We start from the raw sequence: 23,081 nt of genomic DNA, 5'->3' as shown, positions 1-23,081 counted from the left end.
TTTGATGAAATTATGGTTTAGGGACTAAATTGAAAAGATGGAAAATTCATGAAAAATTTCTAAATTTTATGAAATACATGGGCTGCTATTATTATATATGAAAATCGGTTAGGCTTGGAATAATGATTAAATTGTATGAATTTTATTTTTTGAACCTAGGGACAAAATTGTAATTAATTAAAAGTATAGGGGCAAAATAGTAATTTTGCCAAAGATGTGTATTGGACTGAATTGAATGTGAATTTTATTAAATTGAGCTAAATTCATTCATATAAATCCAGATAGACCTAGTACGGAACTGGATCAAAGAAAAGAAAAAGTATCGGATTAGTAGCTTACAAATCTACGTATACTTGTCGAGCTAAGTTCGTGTAACTAAATTGTATATTTATAAGTTTAAATTAAAAGATATGTATGCAAAATATATAATTTCCATGTATAAGTATTGATTACATATCCGACAATTACTAAGTCTCGTTTGAACCTTGAAAATTTGATGGATATAAATGACTTGTCATTAAGGGTTCTCGAATTGGTTGTGGTCCTGTATGTGTTGCGGACACACCACAGCTCGTAAGAGCGTCCCGCTATTTAGCTCTTATGAGCACCCCGTTATATGACTCTTTTGAGCTTCCCGATATTTGACTCTTATGAGCTTCCTGATTAATGGCTCTCTTGAGCTTCCCATTTATGGCTCGTATGAGCTTTTCGATATTTGGCTTGCAAGAGCTTCCTGTTATACAGCTCACATGAGCTTCCCGTTACATAGCTTGGAAAAGTTTCCTGATTACATACTCGTATGGGCATACTTGCATATGAATTGACGGATTACAGATTTGTACACTTCGTGTGTACTACCCGTGTATCCAACGATATTTTAAATGGTTCAACGGGCAAAGTTCTGATATGAGACAATATGAATTCGAGACGAATTATTACAGGTATATACTTGAAATACATGGATATGATTTGTACATGTTATATGGAAACATGATGTGGGAAGTATATGTATATGGAAATTTGATTATTTTTGAGCTCATACATGTTTCTTGATATTCATATGAAATACATGACTAACATGGTTGATGAGGATAAGTGTTTAGGCTATTGGACAAATTGCTTTGGATATATCTTGTTTGCTTACCTTAAATGTGAATAAATGGTAAGTTAAATTCCATGTTATACGAACTTACTAAGCTTAAATGCTTACTCTATTTTATTTCCCTTGTTTTATAGTAACTCGGAAGCTCGTTAAGGTTGGAGGCTGGTCGGAGCTACATCACACTATCCATCGACCCATTTCGGTATATATATAGTAAATTCATTTAGGTTTATTTGGCCAATGATGGCATATAATTATTTTGTTGTGATTAGCCATTTGAATGACTTGAATTTGATGTATATATATGTGGCATTATCATGTTTAATGTGTGCTTAGTATGGTTAAATGATTGATAATTCATAAGCTTATTGATAGTTGGATTGGATTGGTATATTAGGTAGTATGGATTCTTGGATATATGTGATGATATGTTATGTTTAAGACTTGAGTTTGGCTTGTTTTAAGTAGTTTTATATGGCTTGATGATGTGCAAAAGTGTTGATGCAGGTTGAAGACAAATTGGGTGAGGAATGTGGATAGAAAAATGGTTTATTTCGTTCACACTGGTAGAGACACGGGCATGTGTCTTAGCCGTGTGTGACACATAGCAAGTTGATACAGTTGTGTGTCTCTTGTATCTTTTAATTAGTCCAAAAGAGAATGCTCAACCAGTCTAGCGCACAGTCACATGGCTTGGCTGTGTAACCCAAGTCAGAGAGCTCATAAGTTTAGACACGGGCTGGGACAAGACCGTGTGTCCCTATTTCGTGTGTCCACACGGCCTGAGACACGGGCGTGTCTCTTGACCGTGTGAGACACACGGCCTGGCCATACGGGTGTATGTCCCTTGCACCTTTGAAAAAATTTAATGTTTTCTAAAAAATTCTCTTAGTACTCGGTTTAGTCTCGACTTATTTCTAACATGTATTTTGGGCCTCGAGAGCTCATATAAGGGACAATATGATGGATTTGGATTAGTTTCTGATATGAGTGCTAGATGATATAAAATATCTTTTATTTAATCTGTAAATTTTGGTAATGCTTTGTAACCCTATTTTGGCTATAGATTCGGGTTAGGGTTGTTACATTTTTGGTATCAGAGCTATGATTTAGTTTATTCTTAGACTAACGTAGTATGTACGAGTCTAGCTACACATGCCATTATATAACCTGTGATAGTGTGATACCTCCTGACCATTTTAAAACATTTTTTCATATAACAATGTCATCCAACTGAGCTGTTTCTGAAGAAGCTGAAAGTAATGCTCAAGCCTCTGTGAACAGAGCAGCCTCGAGTAGTAGAAGGCCAGTATCTGAGGGCCGAGGAGGAGAGGCTAAAGAAACTTTCTTTCAAATGATGAATGAATGGTTTGCTGAATTTGTAAGAACAAATCCGACTATGCAAAAACCTCCACCCCTTCTATTTCTCAATCAATTCCTAATATGCCTCAAAATATAAAACTTGTTAGAGCCGATAAGCCTCCTGATGATAAAATTCGTAAGTACGGAGCAGAAGAATTCTTGATAAATTATCTTGTACACTAGTTGAATGTCTTAAATGTGCAATATCTCTGTTAAAAGATTCAGCTTACCAGTGGTGGAATACATTGATTTTTGTTGTGCTGAAAGAAAAGGTCACTTGGGAATTTTTTAAAACCGAGTTCCGAAAGATATACATCAGTCAGAGGTTTCTTGACCACAAACGTAAAGAATTTTTAGAACTTAAACAAGGTCATATGATAGTATCTGAATATGAACAGTAATTTTTTCAACTGAGTAAATATGCTAGATAATGTATTTCTACTAAAATCGCAATGTGTAAGTTGTTTGAAGATAGCTTAAATGAAGATATAAAATTGTTAGTCGAGATCCTTGAGTTGAAAAAATTTGTTGTATTGGTTGATCGGGCATATAAAGCTGAAAAAACTGATCAAAGAGAAAAGAAAAGCTTAAATTGAAGTCCGAACTTCGAGTAAAAGATTGAAAGGAAAATCATACCAGTCAGCATCAAAGAAATCAAAGAAATATCATGACCATTCTACTATTTCTTTGGGATATTCCGGTAGAGATAGTGGTGCTCGACGCTCCAATCCTAGATCTCAGGTTACATCTGTAGCCAGTGTGGGTAGTGTTAAAAACACCAAACCCAAGTGCAAGCACTGTAATAAGTTACATTTTGGTGAGTGTCAAATGAAGAGTAGAGCTTATTTTAGATGTGGTTCCTTTGACAACTATCTTAGAAATTGCCTTGAGAAAGTTGAAAAAGATACTATTCAGACTTCGAGGCCGAGCAACATAGCTACGAGAGGTAGATCACCACGTAATTCCAAAAATTTGAGTGGCAACCATGGTACAACAAAAGACTCCACTGTAAGATCTGAAGCACGAGCACTAGTTGGAACTTATGTTGTTTGTGCATGTGAAGATGCTTCTGTTCCAAATGTTATTACCGGTATTTTCTTTCTTATCGATACTGATGTTACTTCTTTAATTGATCTTGATTTGAATCATTCATATATTTTCACAAATTTAGTATCTAGTAAAAATTTACATGTTGAGTCCACTGAATTCGTGGTTAAAGTATCAAACCTTCTAGGCCAATATGTTTTGGTTGATAAAATTTGCAAGAACTATATATTAATAATAAGGGGTTATTGTTTCCTGACTGATTTGATGTTATTACCGTTTGATGAATTTGATGTGATTTTGGGTATGGATTGGTTAACCTTGCATGATGCCGTGGTGAATTGTAAACAAAAACATATTATATTGAAATGTCAGAATGGTGAAATGCTCTGTATTAAATTAGATAAATTGGACGGGTTGTCTAATGTGATATCAGCTATGTCAACACAGAAATATGTGAGGAAAGGTTGTAATGCTTACCTTGCTTATGTGTTGGATACTAAAGTGTCTGAATCAAAGATTAAATTAGTGCCAATGGTTTGTGAGTATCTTGATGTGTTCTAGAGGAGTTACCTGGATTACAGCCGGTCAGAGAAGTTAAATTTTCTATAGATTTTGTATTGAGAACAACACTAATATCGATAGACTATATAGAATGGCTCCTATATAATTAAAAGAGTTGAAAGCACAGTTGCAAGAACTGACTAGCAGGGGTTTTGCTCGACCTAGTTTTTCACCTTGGGGTGAACCAATTCAATTTGTTAAGAAAAATGATGAATCATTGAGATTGTGTATTAATTACCGACAGCTCAACAAAGTTACAATCAAGAATAAGTATCCACTGCCCCCCATTGATAATTTGTTTGATTAGTTCAGAGGTGCCACAGTGTTCACTAAGATTGATCTTCGTTTTGGTTATTATCAGTTACGGGTGAAAGATTCAGATGTGCTGAAAATAGCATTCAGAACTAGGTACGGACATTATGAATTTCTTGTGATGCTGTTTGGTTTAACAAATGCACCTACAGTATTTATGAATTTGATTAATAGAATTTTTAAACTGTATTTGGATATACTTGTTGTGGTGTTTATTGATGATATTTTGGTATATTCTCGAGATGAGACTGAACATGCTGAGCATTTAAGAATTGTTCTATAAATTCTCATGATAAACAATTGTATGTTAAATTTAGCAAATGTGAATTTTGGCTTTGGGAAGCTGGTTTTATGGGACACATAGTGTCGGCTGAAGGTATCAGAGTTGATCCGAATAAAATTTCAACAATTGTTAATTGGAAACCACCGAAAAATGTATCTGAAGTTAGAAGTTTTCTGGGATTAGCTGGTTATTATCGGAGATTTGTAAAAGGGTTTTCGATGATAGATACACCGATGACACAGTTATTACAGAAAGATGTAAAATTTGAATGGTCTGATAAATGTCAGTAAAGTTTTTAACAGTTGAAAGCCCTACTAAATGAAGCCTGAATTGGGTAAAGAATTTGTGATTTATAGTGACGCATCATTGAACAGTTTAGGTTGTGTTTTGATGCAGAAAGGTAAAGTAATAGCCTATGCTTCCAGAAAGCTAAAACCACATGAAAAGAATTACCGATACATGACTTTGAATTAGAGACACTATTTGTTAGCTGAAAGGTGTCGCATATTTACTGATCATAAGAGCCTAAAATATCTGATGTTGCAGAAAGATTTGAATCTGAGACAGCGTAGATGGCTTGAACTGTTGAAAGATTATGATTTGGTTATTGATTATCATCTGGGAAAAGCAAACGTTGTTGCAGATGCTCGGAGTAGAAAGTCTTTGTTTACTCTATGAGCAATGAATGCCCGATTGACATTGTCTGATGATGGTTCAACTTTAGCTGAGCTAAAAGCTAAACTGATATTTTTACAACTGATCTGCAAAGTTCAGAAAAGTTATAATGAGTTGTAAGCTAAACGGGTACAATGTGAGTTGACTTCTAATTCAAAATTTCAGATAGGACCCGATGATTACCTGTTATTTAGAGGTAGAGTTTGTGTACCGAAAAATCCAGAGCTTATACAAAAAATTTTACACGAAGCTCATAATGATACCATGTCTATTCATCTGGGAAGTAATAAAATGTAAAATGATTTGAAATAGATGTACTGGTGGCCGGGAATGAAATGTGATATTTTTTAATTTGTATCTAAATGTTTGATATGTCAGAAAGTTAAAGCTGAACATCAGGTACCTTTAGGATTATTACAGCGAGTGACGATACTGAAATGGAAATGGGATAGAGTTACTATAGATTTTGTATCGGGGTTACCCCTATCTCCAAAAAAAGAAAGATGTCATTTGGGTAATCATTGATCGTTTGACAAAGTCTGCACATTGTATTCTGGTACGTATTGATTTCTCCCTAGGCAGATTAGCAGAGTTACATGTTTTCGAGACTGTCAGGTTGCATGGAGTGTCAGTCTCCACTATTTTAGATAGAGATCCGTGATTTACATCGCAATTCTGGAAAAAAGTTACAAGAAGCTCTGGTTAAGCAATTACATTTTAGTATTGCATTTCACCCTCAGATTGATGGTCAGTTCGAGCGTGTGATTCGGATTCTTGAAGATATGCTTTGGTGCTGTGTATTAGAATTCGAAGGCCATTGAGAGAAATATTTATCGTTAGTCAAATTCGTATATAATAACAGTTTTCAGTCAAGCATTAAAATGGCACTATATGAGCCTCTATATGGCTGCAAATGTCGAACTCCATTGTATTGGACTGAGCTCGGTGAGAAAAAGATACATGGAGTTGATTTGATTCGTGAGACTGAAGAAAAAGTGAAAGTAATCCGAGATAGCTTGAAAGTAGCTTCTGATCGTCAGAAATCTTGTGCAGATCTTAAACGTGGTTGTAGAATCATTTTTTTGTCAAATGGCTTAAAATTTTCTCATGAGGCTCTATATGTTTTGTAATGGTCAACGGTAACTAGTGCGGCTACAATTACCAAAGAAAATCCAAAATCATCTCCACGTCAAGAGGAGGAAAACCCCAGTGTCATGATGATGCAACATCTCGACGATGATATTCTCCACGTCATAATGAGGTGATGTGATTCTTTCTCTGCGGATTCTAATTTAACCAAAATTTGGCACATGTGACTGGGTCAAACGAGTGAGAAAGGTCTGCTCAAAGACACAAGAGTTGGTTAGTTAGGTTTCTGTGAGCACTGCGTTTTATGGAAGCAAACCCGATTTAGCTTTTTCTCAATAGTGCATAAAAAAAGGATTGTCGTAATTCGATGTAGAATTTTAAACTAATTTTTGCACTTTAGGAGCTTGAAAATAAGCATTATCATTAGGTCTTAATTATGTTTTATTAAATTTAACTAAATTCAATAAAATGTGCAAAATGAGTCGTTTATTGACCTTAGAAGCCGATTGAGGCCTAAGGGTGAGCTAATGAACTTTGTAAGTGTGCAGGAGACCGTTAGAAGGCGTGCTAAACCGGTACTGGTCAATATGTCATAACACGGAGGGTTCGATGTCACAACATAGGGAGCAAAATAGAGAAATTCTAAGAATGCCTTCGATGTCGAGACACAGTCTAAGGGTGTTGCGACATACCCCTGAAGACATCATTAAGTAGAGTACACTGACTTCTATGTCGCAACACATGTCTTGATGTGTCACGACATCGAATCTGGACGGGAACTAATACGAGATAGGGGGCGTTTTGGTTCGCACAATCCAATTTAAAACTTGGGAATGTCAACTAGCCTAGGGTTAAGGATAGCAACCACCTTAAATCTATAAATAGGCTCATTTTTCACAAGTGATGGACGCCAATTACTTAGCTTAGAATCTCTCTTTTAATTTTAGTTTAATTTATTCTTTCCTTAGGTTTTAGATTTATTTTCAATTTTTTCTTTGTTTTATTTCGAGAGATCTAGTTTGTGGATATGATCAAACCTTATGGGTTCACTTTCATTTATAATACAAATCTGACTTTTTTTAAACCATGGGGAACTAATCTCTCTGTGGGGGATTAGCGAGTGGAGGTATGATCTATTAACTGTTATGTATGGTTACTCAATGGATCAACTATTTAGGAAAGGAATAAGCTAAAAACCCTAAGCATGATGACCCTAGGAAGCTATCTATGTGGAAAGTAACCCAAAATTGGTATGGCCTATCTGTGAACACCTTAACCCCAAACCATTCTGGACTGTGAAGTTTGTAGAAAAGTAGTCATTGCTGACTTGTTATTGTAGTGGATGTATCGGAAGATCCTGCTAGGATATCAACCAGTTTATTGATGAGGAACCTAAAGCGGCAGTTGATATAGATTACCGAAGCGAGCTAATCACCCATAATCAGAATTGATTAATTCCACTTTTCAATTTCTCAATACTTATTTATTTGTTATACTTTTATTACTGTAACAACCCGATAGTCAGGGGTGTCGAAAACTGCATTCTTAGGACTACATCCGCATAAACTAGACTCGTAAATATTTATTAAAAATATTTACAAAGTTAGTTGTATAGTTAATTAGGTTTCGGTTAAGTGAATTTGCATGAATTAAAAGTTATTAAGTATAAGGACTAAACCGCGTTTAGGGTGAAAGTTGAATTATAGATTAAAAATTAAATAAAGGATTTAAATAGCAAATGTACCTTTAATCTTAATAGTGGACGGCATTAATGGTTCATATTGTTTATTTTATATGTTATTCTAATATATATATATATATATATATATGTATTATAAATATGTTTTCATTAAGTTGATCTTTATATATGTATTAAAGTAACTTAATAATAATAGTTACTATAATAAAATAAAGTATAATAAAGCAAATAGTTAATAAAAGAAGTAGAAAGCCATGCAAACTAAGAAAGGAAATGAAAGAAAAAGAAAGAAATGAGAGAACGCATGGCTAGGGACTTTTAAATTTCCAAACTTTAATTGGCTAGTCAATTTAGTCCATTTTCTTGTAATTTTTATATTTTTAGAATCCCGGTACCTAGGGTTACCCAACCCATGTTCTAATTTTAGCATTGATTAAGCTTTTAAATGTTTTTATTATTAAATAGTTTTAGTATTATGGATTAAATTGATAGATTTTTAAGCTAGAAATGAAAAAAGGATTAAATTGTAGAACAAAATGTAAATTTTGAGTAATAGGGACTAAATTGTGAAAATTTTGAAATTTAGGAGTTTAATTGAAAATAAGGAGTTAAATTTGATTTAAAGTGAAATTTGTAAGAAAATAAAGAATTAAATGTGAAGAATAAAAATTAGTCTCGATTTAGAGACTAAATTGGAATTTAGGCAACTATTGAGTAAAAATTGAAATATTCAATATGAAATTAAATTGTGTTGTATTGTTAAACTTTAATTGTTTTAATTTCATAGCTAACATCGTACCGGAATCCTCGACTAAAAAGGGGAAGGATAAAATCGACGTCAAATAGCTCGGAATCCACAGTTTGATTTCTATAATCCGAACCTAGTTGTTAATTGTTGTAATTCGATTTAAGGCATACAGTAAGTGTTTGAGGTGAGTGTTTGACATTTTGATAGTTGATTGAAATGGATTGAATTGTATGAATCTATTGATTATTGAATTGAAATGAATATATGTGCAAATGTGAAAGTTGGATATTGATTATTATAGATTGAATTTAATTCATGTGTATATATGATTATATGAAAACTTAATTTTGGATATTGGTTGTATTTGAAATGTGAAATTAAACCCTATTAATCCAGTTAGTACTCAACAACCTAACGTTGAGCTAGGTAATACTGAGGAAAAAGGTAATTCACAGTTACTTCGAGCTATCATTGATACTCTTCAGCGTGTGGCGGGAACCATTTTCGCTACGGCATCTGCACCTACTATTCGTCAAGCTCTGATTAAAGAGTTGCGTAGATATGGTGTGACTGAATTCTTAGGATTGAAAGGAGTTGATCCTTCTGCAGCTGAAGTTTGGATTAAATCCACTAAGCGCATCTTGTAACAACTTGAATGCAACCCGCATGAAAGTGTAATATGTGTTGTTTCTCTGCTGCAAAGGGAAGCATATATCTGGTGTCGGTCAGTGACACGCCATGTATCCGCAGATCAAGTTAACTAGGAATTCTTCCAAAAGGAATTCTAAAACAAATATGTTGGTAAATTGTATATCGAAGATAGAAGACAAGAGTTTTTTTATGTTGAAACAAGGTTGGATGTTTGTGGTTGGTTATGAACGAGAGTTTTCACGACTTATTATGTATGCCGTTGAGTTCATGCTGACTGAAATTGATAGTTGCAAGCGATTTCTGCGTGGTTTACACGATGAGTTACGGGTACAGTTAGTATCGCACAGAATTACTGAGTTTGTGGATTTAGTTGAACGAGCAAGAATGGCAGAACAAGTTCTGGGTTTTGATAAAAAGACTGAGGGTGGGTTTGGATGGGCGATTGGGTGCGATGCAGTGCGTTTAGCTTACTTTTTTTCGCACGCTATAGTATCGCTACAGTATCTAATCTCACCGCTACCGCTATTTTTACACTAACCGAAGGTAAGCGCACCACCCATCCAAACTCACTCTGAGAATACTCGTACTGTTGGGAAGCATCATAGAGCTGCGGGATCAAATCTACAAGTGAAAGGATCAAAAGAATATTGTGGTAGCTAGAGGTCAACTTTTAAGTCAGATAGAGCTGATAAAAATCATGATCGACCACCGAATGTGTCCACAGGTAGTGTGCGATGTCCAAACAAGGATATTGACATTTCAATTTGTGTGTGTTGCGAGAAAAAGTACCGTAATGAATGCTGAAAGTTAACTCGAGGTTGTTTCGCTACGGATCTACAAAACATTTTGCTAGAGAGTGTCCAAAAAATGAAAATGCTACACCTATTATGTCTTAGAGATTTGTGCCTGCACCTAGAGGTCGTGGGTCAAGTCGAGGTTGTTCATTTTAAAGAGGTGGTGCTAGAAAGGAAAATGATGATGTTATTCATTAGTCAGAGGCCAGAGCATCTTTTTATTGTGCGGACACATGAGGAAGGTGATACTAATGACGTTGTGACATGCATCTTTTTATTACATTCAGAACCTGTTTATGCTTTGATTGATCTAGGATCTTTGCATTCGTATGTTAATATTGAATTGGTTAAGTCGGGAAGTTTAAAATTAAAGACGTCTAGAGTCTTGATAGTGGTGTCTAGTGTATTTGGACAATTTGTGTTAGTGGATTAGGTGTGTTGGAGATGTTCGTTAGTGATACAGAATATAACCTTCCTTGTTGATTTGTTGATAATGTCGTTTGGTGATTTTTATATGATTTTGGGCATGGATTAGCTTACGAAGCACGGAGTGATTCTGGATTGTCGTAAAAAGAAGTTTGATTTTCAAAGTGAGGACGATGTTATGATTGAAGTAAATGGTGTTCGAATGAGTTGTTCAACTCGTATTATTTCAGCAATTCAAGTCAATAAACTTCTCAATCAAGGCGATGTAGATTTTCTAGCCTATGTTATCAATTTGAATTCTAGTGATAGTCAGTACAGTAAAATTTTAACTGTTTGCTAATTCCCTGATGTGTTTCCCGAAGAATTATCAGAATTACCACTAGATCGGGAGGTTGAGTTCGCAATTGAAGTGTTTTTTGGTACGACTCTGATGTCAATGTCCCTGTAACACCCCTTACCCGTATCCAACACCGGAATAGGGTACGAGGCATTACCAAAACACATACACTTGTAAACGTATTTAACCGAGTTATAAAATTTCATCAAAATTAAAACTTTCAAAATAATTAACATGTTTCTATAACTTTTCACAATATATCCTCAAAATATTATAATCATAATAATTAGGGCCTGCGAGACCCGATACATACTCATGCAATTAATCTAATTTTCTCAATTAGTACTTTACTAGACATTATAAGTTGTTACACAACTATTGAAATTCAGAATTTCCACATATAACTCTATCTTCAAACTCTTTTACTATTAGGTCCCAAATATTCACTTTCTATTCAATTCTTTCAATAAAATCAGCATATGAACAATTTAAAGCTCTAATTTCATGCTAAATCATCATATACTTCCAGCACATATTCATATCAACTTTCAACTTCTTTCATAAAATCAAAAACTAATGGATTTAACAAGTGGGCCTAGTTGTAAAAGTCATAAAAATACAAAAATTTCAAGAAATAGTCAAGAATTGAACTTACTTGTAATAAAAATATGAAGAACCAGCTTGAAGAAGCCCTTCCATGGTGTTTTAGCTGATGAGAATTCAGAAAAATGAAGAGAAATCTAGATAATTCCACTTGGGTCCTAACTTTATTAAGCAAATTTTGCAATTTTCCAATTTTGCCCTTAATTCTCCTTACTTTCTTGCTGATTTCATGCCTCTGCCGTCCAGCCCAAATAGACCTTGGGTCTATTTGCCTTTTAAGCCCTCTTCCTTTTATCATTTAAGCTATTTATCATTTCCCAAAATTTTGCATTTGTTACAATTTAGTCCTTTTGTTCAATTAATTATCGGAACTTTAAAATTTCTTAACGAAACTTTAATACTAACTTTTTAACACTCCATAAATATTTATAAAAATATTTATGGCTCAGTTTAAAATCCCTGAGGTCTTGATACCTCATTTCGATTCTAATTATTTTAATATTTATTTCTAGTGCACTATTCACTATTTCAAAAATTTTCCTAACTTCATATTTAACTTATACTTACTAAATTAATAATATTTTCTACCCATTTGTCAAATTTAGTGATCTCGAATCACCGTTCCGACACCTCTGAAAATTCAAGCCATTACATTTTTTTTTCGTCGGATTTGTGGTCCCGAAACCACTGTTCCGACTAAGCCTAAAATAGGGCTATTACAGTCCCCTTATCATATGGCATCCACAGAGTTGAAAGAATTAAAAGTGTAATTGCAACACTTACTGGATCGCGACTTTATACGCCCTAGTATATCGCCTTGGGGAGCTCTACTACTTTTCATCAAAAAAGAAAGATGGCTCGATAGAGCTTTGTATTCACTATTGGCAATTGAATAAGTTGATGATTAAGAATTAATACCCTCTACCTCGTACTGATGACTTATTTGATCACATAAAAGGAGCTTCTATCTTTTCAAAGATCGATTTGAGATCGGGTTACTATCAGTTGAAAATGAAAGATAGTGACGTATCGAAGACAACATTTCGTATGCGTTATGACCATTATGAATTTTTAAGGATGCCTTTTAGGTTGACGTACGCTCCGACAGTATTCATGGATCTCATGAACTGTATTTTTCAACCGTACTTGGATCAATTTGTGGTAGTTTTAATTGATGATATTTTGTTCTATTCGAAATTTGAAGCTGAGCATTAGCAACGCCTTAGAATTGTTTTGCAAGTGTTACGAGAGAAATGGTTATATGGAAAGCTTAGTAAGTATGAATTCTAGTTATCAGAGGTTGTATTTTTGGGTCATGTCATCTCGGCGGATGGAATTAGAGTTTATTTCGAAAAAGATCGAGGTAATTGTTCAGCAGAAAGCACTGAGGAATATGTTAGAGGTTCGTAGTTTTCTTGGACTAGCTAATTATTATCGAAGATTTGTAAATGGATTTTCGAAGATAGCTTTACCGAGGATAAAGTTTTTGCATAAGAATGTTCAATTCGTCTAGGACGATCAATGTCAAGAAAGTTTTGAGAAATTGAAGTAGATGTTGACTGGCGCGCCGGTTTTGACTTTACCAAAATCGAGAAAGGATTTTGTAGTCTATAGTGATGCTTCTTTGAGCGATCTCGGTTGTGTTTTGATGCAAGATGAGAAAGTGATCGCTTATGCATCTCATCAGTTAAAGACGCATGAACGCAATTATCTGACGCACAATTTAGAGCTAGCTACTGTAGTTTTTGCTCTAAAGATCTGGAGACACTACATGTACGGTAAAATGTGTCATATCTATACCAATCATAAGAGTCTCAAATACCTTCTATCTCAAAAGGAGTTGAATTTGAGACAGCATGGTTAGGTCGAGCTTTTGAATGATTTTGAGTGCATTATTGATTACCACTCTGGTAAAGATAATGTCATAGCTGATGTGTTGAGTAGAAAAGCAACGGTTAAATTGCGAGCAATATTTGCTCAGTTCAGTATCAATGATGATAGAGGCTTGTTGGCTGAGCTAAAGATCAAATTAGTGATGTTTGATCAGATCAAGTTAGCGTAGTTAGATGATGACAAGTTCGCGAAGAAAAAATAAATGGTTCAGAATGGCATACTAGAAAATTTCAGCATTGATAGTTGTGGTTGCTTGAGATTTCATAATCGAATCTGCATTTCGGATGTTTCTAAATTAAAAAAGTTAATACTTCGCGAAGCTCATGATAGTCCTTTTACTTTACATCTGAGAGGAATGAAACTGTATAGTGATCTGCGAGAATCTTATTGATGGCCAGGAATAAAAAGAAACATTGTCGAGTATGTGGCTAAATGTTTAACTTGTCAGCGAGTTAAGGCAGAACATCAGGTTCCCACTAGATTACTTCAGCTTATTTCTATTCTTGAGTGGAAATGGGACCGTATCACGATAGATTTTGTAACGGGGTTACCTTTATCAGCAAGAAAGAAAAATGTTGTATGGGTGATTGTTGATCGACTCCCGAAATCGGTTCATTTCATTGCGGTCCGGATTGATTGGTCACTTCAAAAGCTTGCTGAAGTTTAAATTCAATAAGTTGTAAGATTGCATAGTGTCCTTAAGTTTACAATCTCTAATCGAAATCCGTGGCTCGTTTCAAGATTTTGGAAATAGTTGCACAAATCTCTTGGTACGCGACTTAATTCTAGCACAACTTTTCACTCGCAAACCGACGGACAATCTAAGCGTGTTATTCAGATTTTGGAAGACATGCATCGCACTTGTGTTATTGATTTTGAATCGGGTGGGGAGTGTTACTTACCTTTTATTGAATTTGTATACAATAACAGTTTTCAATTGAGTATTCAAATGGCTCCATATGATTTCTTATACGGTCATAGGTGTCGAACACCTGTTTGTTGGATGGAATTAGGTGAAAAGAGAATGACCGGGCTAGAATTAATTCAAGAAACGAAATATATTGTTAAGAAAATTCGAGATAGATTGAAGACAGCTTCCAATAGACAAATATCATATGCAGATTTGAAACGTCGAGATATTGAATATTCGGTTGGCGATAAAGTATTTATTAAAGTTTCGCCTTGGAAGAAAATTTTGAGATTTGGTCGAAAAGGGAGACTGAGTCCTCGTTTTATCAAACTGTATGAGATCACGAAAAGAGTGAGACCAATTGTGTATAAACAGAATTATAGAAAATGCGTGACGTTTTTCACGTTTCTGTGCTTAGAAGATATCGATCGGATTCGTCTCACGTTATTTCAACGGAAGACATTGAGATTAAGCCTGATTTTTCGTATGAAGAAGAACCAGTTGAGATTTTAGCGCGTGAGGTGAAAGAGTTGCGTAATAAACGAGTTTCATTAGTGAAAGTGCTATGGCATAGTCATAGTGTCGATAAAGCAACTTGGGAACTGGAAGAGACGATGAGATCTCACTACCCCCATCTCTAGTATACGGGCATGCGAGGCCATTTCGAAGGGTACACGGCCTGGCACACGAGTGTGTGGCATGGCCGTTTGACCTAAGTAAGTGAGTTACACAGGCTTGGACACGGGCTGGGACATGGCCATGTGTCCCTACTTCGAATGCCCACGCAGTCAGACACAAGGGCGTGTGACTGGGCCGTGTGAGTCACACGGCCTGACCACACAGCCGTGTGAACCCTGCAGTTAAAATTTTTCTAACTTTTTCCCAAAATTTTCAAATGGTCCCGATTTAATCTCAATTTTTTTCTAAAGTGATTTTAAGCCCTCAAAGGGTTTAATAAGGGACTCTCTACATGTTAATGATGAATTATGTTATGAATGTTTGAAAATGAATGATTTAGATTACGGTTACTTCGTAATACTATGAAACCTTATTCTGGCGATGGATACAGGTTAGGGGTGTTACATTTAATGGTATCAGAACTTGCAAGTTTAGCCGATTCTCGGACTAAATCGAGCTCAAAATTAAGTCTAGAGGTAGATGCCATAGTTGAGTCGAATTAAGTCGGGATTTGGATGTTGATATATTATTTTTAGTTTTATAGTTAAAAATGTCGGATGATTATAATAATGATGTTGATCAAGAGATGTTTACCAGAGATGATATATCCAATGAGTTAGATGGAATTGAACACTAACACTGAGTGTTAATCCAGTTAGTACTCAATAACCTAACGTGGAGTGAGGTAATACCGAGGGAGAAGGTGATTCACAGTTACTTCGAGCTATCGCTGATGCTCTTCAGCGTGTGGCGGGAACCATATCCGCTACAGCACCTGTACCTACTACTCGTCAACCTCTGATTAAAGAGTTGCGTAAATACGGTGCGACTGAATTCTTAGGATTGAAAAGAGTTGATCCTTCTGCAGCTGAAGTTTGGATTAAATCCATAAGCGCACGTTGCAACAACTTGAATGCAACCCACGTGAAATTATTAATGATGAAATTGTTAATGAATACATTTAATAGGGTTTAATCCTAAATCATTTCTAAAGTGATTTTAATCCCTCAAAGGCTTTAATAAGGGACTCTATGCATGTTAATGATGAATGATATTATGATCTTTGAAATGTTTGAAAATGAATGATTTATATTACAGTTACTTGATAATACTTTGAAACCCTATTCTGGCAACGGGTACGGGTTAGGGGTGTTACAATTATTATAAAAAAACCCTAAAAATCCCTTTTAATTATATTTGCATGATATAACATATTTCACATACTAATTAGATCTTTTGGTGTTTAGGTTAAAACTGATCTAGTTTTAGCCTCCTTTGGGTATGATCATTGGAGTACTCACCTACTCTATTATAACTATATTATAAACTGACCTGTATACTTGTGGATATTACCTCACTTCTTTATATCTTTTGATGCAGTATTCACACTCTTGACATTAGTACGTCCGTAGGTGGTCAAGACTCTTGATTACATTCCTTACCTGGTCCAGTTGCCGAACCCAAGCTATAGGATGTTACAACAGTTAACAGAACATTTCACATATATTTTTTACTTTAATATTCAATAATTCAACAAAACATTTCATAATTCAAGTATAATATGAATTATAACTAAAATCGAGCCTCAATCGAGCTTCTGAAGCTCTTGAACCAACTCAAAAACAAAGTCAAGACTAATTTGAAACATAACATAAAACTGGGGTAAAAACATAAAACATGGGCCACACGACCGTGTCGCCAAGCCTTGTAACGGATTGAAGCCGTGTGGACCTAAATACAAAATTTCTACAAAATTCACATGATCGTGTCCTGGATCATGTAACAGATTGAGGTAAGCAAATACTATAAGAATCACCAAATATCAAACATGTACCAATGTGTATTCACCATTTCATTTTCCATCAAAAGAACTATTATTATAACCTCCCAAACCTGACCTAAACGTTATGGCTAGATTAAGAAGGCTACATTAGCCACCAAAATGGCTAAGCTAACTTATATTACTTTTGAAGGCCTTCAATAAACTCATTTTAGAGAACAATTGTAGTTGTTCTTTTATGTTAGTTTAAAACATTAATTTATTAGGTCAACTGTACTTAATATTCATTTTATTGTTGATAGTGTTGTTTTAGGAAAACCGTTTGCTTGTTGCTATTCTTTGTAAAAACTTGATGTTAAACTAATGCAACGGAAAAAACCATTTTTCAATTCATTTTGGAAACCTAGTTGCTGTAACGCTCAGGTTTGTGCAAGTGTACACAGTCATTATCAAGTAATAAAGTAAGTAAAAGAGTTATCATTTCCACAGGGACTGTGTATGTTAATCAATTAATTGTAAAAGTAAAATTAGCAATTTGATGATAAAAACACAATATTTTGAGTGATGATCTTTAAGATAAATTAAATTATCTAAATGCAGGATGATCCCTAATGCAATTTAATCTAAATGTTAAGTATGAAATGAAATGTATGAGATGAGTTTAGCAGTAAAAACACAAAATTCAACAATCGATAACATGAATATGCTAGGATAATTACACTATTCAACTTAGTTTATTTTTCTTATACTAAACAGTGTTTGAAAAATATGCCATGGCAACTCAATCTTTCATAAGTTTGGAAACCAAATTAAGTCCTTTCGGAATCTTTTACTTAGTGAAACATGCATTTTACTGACCGTATTAAACTAAGGGTTTCTTAGAATTCATGTGAAGTAACAGTGGAGGATCATGTTTGGAACAATTTAACCACATAAATCTAAAAACTATGCAAGATAATAGAGCTCGTAAAGTTATTATGAACCTTTAATTAGTTGGATCAGGATCTAAATTAAGCATGCACTTTTCAATTATTGTGTCCATTAGTCTTCGTCTGGTCAGGATCACTCACCTAATTCAAATGCATCCAATCACGTATGAATGAAATACACACTTGAATTTAATTGAAAACATGATCGACTGAGGCACAAACACTATAAACATGATTTAAAAAACTTCATTGAATAAATTCAATCATTTTAGCTCAACAAATTAAGCTGCCATTATTGATGACAAGATCATAAAACATATTGCAAACATATTTAGATCAAAATAACAAAGTAAATGAAGAATCAACTCTATTCAAATCTGTAGTCTCGTGAACTCTGAATGAAGATGATTTCCTCTGATCCTAATGTTACTCCTTTGCTAATGGCTCCTCAAGGTGGCCAACCAAGAGACAACCTTATCACAGTTTTGTTGGCTAAAGTGCTAGGCGTGGAAAGAAGGAAGAAATAAGAGAATGAAAAAATGAATGGATGAGTATTGAATGAAGGAATAATGGATGATTTTAAGGGATTAAGGGATAAATAAAAAGGTAAAAGGAGTGTGGTATTTATACTTGAGGTTGGTGGCTGAATTTACTAAAAATGGCTTCAAAAACCCCTTGGTTCACTCCCATTAATGGTTGGCCATAACAAGTGAAAATGAGGGTGAGTTGTTAGCTTGATTTAATAATAGAATCATGCTAAATTTAGCCATGGAGTGGACAATATCTTGAGCAATCTTCTTGTGTTGATTTTTAATGATTTTCAAAGTGTATTGGCCTCCAAATAATTGTCTCAAAGCTGATTTTTGAGTAGCCACAAGCTTGTGTTGAATTTGGGCTTGAATGGTTTCATAACCCAATAAATAACCATACATGTCCACTTTGTAACATCACTTTAACTAGGTCAAATTAAAATCCTTATGACCCAATTTTGCATGGTTTTGCCATCCAAGTAGGGTGGATTTGTTCATGTCCATGAAAGAATTGTACTGAACTCCATATTATATCACCTTATGGTCCTTGTTCATTATTAAAGCATAGCACATTAATAAATAACATGAAAATGATTTAATTTATGCGCAAAATTCATATAATAAAGCACAAATTTGCATATTTCATAAATTCATGTCCATGATTGAAATTTAAGAATAATTCACTAACTTCATTAACGAATGCTTGAAATTAGTGTTATTTTTAAGTAAAAAGGTGGTAAAAATGACTAGAAAAACCCTATACAACTTAGAGTTTACACACTCCCAAACTTAATCCATTGCTCATTTCGAGTAATGTTTCATGTAAAGAACAACTTTTGCTTAGGGAATTTTTGCAACAAGTTTAAGCAGTATCAATCTTTGCACATAATCATGCATAGACAAAATCGTGCTCACAAACTCTTTTTATTGATAAGTCACTCATATGCAAACGTTATTTCAAAATTTTATTCTAAGTGCGGAAAAATGCTAACATAAGTTATAGAGTGCATGCTTTTCAAGATCATACATAACATTCATCATTCAATCAAAGTTTCTTTATCAATCAAACAAAGCAATCACAAGGTCTAATTAATGGTCCTCATATGTTGAATTTAGCACCTCCTCTCCAAATGACTAAGTCTTTTATAAGGTTGTAATTCGGTTAGGCTTAAGGTAGGGATAAAGAGAAGTGAATTTTTGGTTCAGTAATCTTAACCCTATCTTTGCCTTGGATAAATTCAAGGTACATCCTTCCTACTAATGAGTTTTTTCACCCCCAAACTTAATTTTGAAACATATGCCCAATACTTCTAAATAATTTGAGTATTTATTTTTCTATTTTTGCTTGACATTTGAATAGAGCATTTTTTTTACAAACCAAGAACATGTACATCTTTTCAAATTTTTCCTCAATTTTTGCTCACCAAGAAAAGTATAGTTAAGATAGGTGCAACAATAAGATAAAATTAAAAAATATGGTAGCATGCCTTATAATATAGGTAAATAACAATAAAATAGGCTTTAAGGCTCAAATTAAGGTTTCAAGGGTCAAATTTATATGGGGTAGGCTTGAAAGGCTCAAATGATCCAAATAAAATGTGCCTAAATCATGTTTAGGTTCTTATGCCTCCTAAGATTTCGCCTCAAGAAAGTTACTAAGTTAATTCTAAGAACTTAAATCTTCATGCATGTTTATAAAAAGAAGTTTAATTTTCATGGTAAAAGGCTATATAAGCTTAGGGTGGGCTTGAAAGGCTCAAATGGTCCAAATAAAATATGCCTAAATCATGTTTAGATTCTTATGCCTCCTAAGATTTCGCCTCAAAAAAGTTACTAAGTCAAATCTAAGAACTTAAACCTTCATGCATGTTTATAAAAAGAAGTTTAATTCTCACGATAAAAGGCTAAATAAGACCTAAGAATACACAAGCATTCCATAACTTAAGATAACATAAAAAAAACTCAGATAAAATTAGAAATCATGGTTGCATTTAGACTAACTTAAGAACAAAAATTCTTTCTAAACATTCATTTATTTCAGCATACTTATATGGAAAAGTTTGAAACATATTTGAAAATTTAAAAGTTTATGCAAATAAACCCTTACCCTCTTTTAAAAAGAAGCAATGTCCTTATTGTGAAAACAGAGTAACGAATGAAAACTAAACACCAGGTAGGATAGCAAGAAAGAGAGGTGAGTCATGAAGACTACTTAAGTATCAAGTCTTTATCAACAATCCAATCCTAGAAATGTTCATTCTCATTACCACATCACTTTGCTTTTTTCTAATGATGGGGCATTGAGTTTATTTTACTCATGCTTGCAATATCTTATTTATTATATGAAAGCAAAATACTAATTATAATAGCCCTTTTTCAGTGAAATCAAAACAGTGGTTTTGGAACCACAAATTTGATGTAGAAATCTTAATTTTATTATTATTTAGTCTACAGCATGTTAGTAGTGTTGTATAAAAATTTCGTTAAGAAATTTTATCGTTAGCATGCTTAATTTGATAAAAGGACTAATCTGCATAAGGCGCAAAATTTGAGTTCGATAAGTAAAAGGTGTCAAATTGCTATGAAATTGGAATATGAGTGGACTTAAATGGTAATTAGACTATTAATATTAATAGTGGACAAAGATTGACAACTTTTTTAATGGTTTTAAAGGTTGTTACTTAAGGTTAATTAGGTAAATTAATAAAACAACTTAAAAAAAAAGGTAAAAGAAAGAGATCATCTTTCTTCTTCTTCTTCATCAACTGAATTTAGCAACCAAGAAAAGCCATGGGAGAAGTTTAAGGTTCGGCCAACACTTCCTTGGTTGCATGTGAGTATTTTTCTCATCACATTTTTAATGACTTTTATGTTTTTAAAGTTGTTGTAGCTTAGTCTAGCTAGCCTAAAGACTAATTTGCAAAACTATTAAAATATTTAAGTTTTCCCATGAATGAATCCACGTTGTTTTTGAAATTTTATGGTAGAAAATGAACTCTTGTTGTTAGATAAACAATTTTTGTTAACTGATTTTTGATGAATTTGTCAATTAGGGAATTAATTGTAAAATGTGAAATATTCATGGTGTAATTTGTGAAATAATGAAATGCGTGGGCTGCTATGAGCTTGTATGAAATTCAACTAGACTTAGGTGGGGGTGAAATTGAATGAATTTCATTTTACGAGCCTAATGACTAATTTGTAAAGAAATCAAGACATTAGGGGCAAAAGTGTAATTTTTTAATAATATGAATTTGGATTGAATTGAGTAGAATAGTTATTAAATTGATTAAATTTATTCATTTAGATCAAGATAGACCACGTACGGCTCTAGATCGAGGCAAAAAAAAGCTTCAGATTAATCGACTACATTTCTACGTTTAAATAGCGTTTTAAATTCTATTTTAAATTTATTCATTTCTACGTTTAAAAAGCTTCTGATTTAGTCCTGACATGTTTCTAATGTGTTCTTAGAGCCTTAAGGGCTCGTATAAGGGACAGTATGTATGTTATTGTTTGGTTTTACTATGATTAATGACATGAATTAAAATGTTTAAAACTTTGATTGGTTTGAAATGAAAACTTCTGTAATGCTCCATAACCCTATTCCAGCGACGGATACGGGTTAGGGGTGTTACACTAACTAAGGAATAGAAATAAATGCCTAAAAATAAATACTAAGAATAAGGAATTCCCCATTTTTATTTGCGTCATCCTCCACGTCTTTTTCCTTTTCCCTTCTTTCTTGCACTTGATCCCACAATCTCCTCTTGCCATGTCTCAAACATATGATTTGGGAACACAGGAACAAAAGTGTCAGAGATATTCTTTAAAGCATTTCGTAAGGTATCATCTCTAACTTTTGCATATCTCCAGTAAGCTTGTCGTTGGTTGTGCATGAATTTCCACATATCCATTGCAGTTGAAAATTTCGAGTTGTTCATAACATTTGAGGAAGTAGGAATTGTTAACTCAGGATTAAAACTTTGCTCCACTGGTTCAGCAACATTAGGCTCTACCCTCAGCTCAGCGCTTTTTGGTTCCTCTTCAGTTTTTATTTTTTCTGTCTCATCAACCGAGTCAACTTCCGGTTCAGATTAAGTTGATGACCCATCTGATTCTGGTTTGTTTAGCTCATTTGGTTCAAATTGGTTCCATAACCCAATATTCTCCACTAACCTTTCAAGGTCATGCTTTGTTATGCAACCTTGAACATAACAATCCTTTAGGTCTTCTTTCGATTTTACTTGGGCCCTTAAGCAAAGCGAAGTAATCAATGATGAAAAGTAGGCACTTCTTGCCTTCTTCCTTGCACAGTATTGAATCTCCTCGAGAATAATTCTCCTAACATTGATAAACATTTGTTTCATAATCGCATAAAACAAAAACATTCATTCCATTGAGATGGTGGAACTATGTGAGATAGGCATGAAGCTATATCGAATAAAGTAAAACCATACCTTATCCACTGGATTTAAAAATTCCCTTCAACAAGAATCACTACCATACTTTCTTATAATCTATTGGGATCCTAGATTTGTAACCACTTTAAGAACTTGTTCAAGAAAATCCCAATTGATATTCATCTTCATGGCAGAGTACTCATCTTCTTTAACATCAGGTAAGTTAAAAAAATCATTAATGGATTTAGAAGTAAGGGGTACCGTCTTCT

This window comes from Gossypium hirsutum, chromosome D04 (assembly GCF_007990345.1).
Source record: "Gossypium hirsutum isolate 1008001.06 chromosome D04, Gossypium_hirsutum_v2.1, whole genome shotgun sequence".
NCBI classification, from domain to species: domain Eukaryota; kingdom Viridiplantae; phylum Streptophyta; class Magnoliopsida; order Malvales; family Malvaceae; genus Gossypium; species Gossypium hirsutum.
Note: the sequence above shows the minus strand (reverse complement) of the source record.